The following is a 313-nucleotide window of genomic DNA, read 5'->3' as shown; positions in this document are numbered from 1 at the left end:
ATCAGCTTCAGAATCCAGTCCCATGGAATGGCAAATAGTCCTATGTGTGGGCCTGGAAGATAGGAAGCAGATGAGCTTGCTCAGTGAATTGCTGGTTTCTGCTTTCACGCACACATTGAAGATATGTGTGTCTCAGGACTTGAGAGGGAGTGAAGTTATTTCTCTATGGGATAACCTGAAAACCCAACTCTTTTTTTTTTTTTACTTGGACTTTGAACCAATAAAACCTGCGAGCAAAGATTGACTGAGTGTACATCAGTTATTTGGTCGTTGCTGGTGGGTAGGTGAGTGATTTGCAGGGGCGGACTGGGCC

Source organism: Nanorana parkeri, unplaced genomic scaffold, assembly GCF_000935625.1.
Source record: "Nanorana parkeri isolate BGI_ZX_2015 unplaced genomic scaffold, ASM93562v1 scaffold342, whole genome shotgun sequence".
Classification (NCBI taxonomy): Eukaryota; Metazoa; Chordata; class Amphibia; order Anura; family Dicroglossidae; genus Nanorana; species Nanorana parkeri.
Note: the sequence above shows the minus strand (reverse complement) of the source record.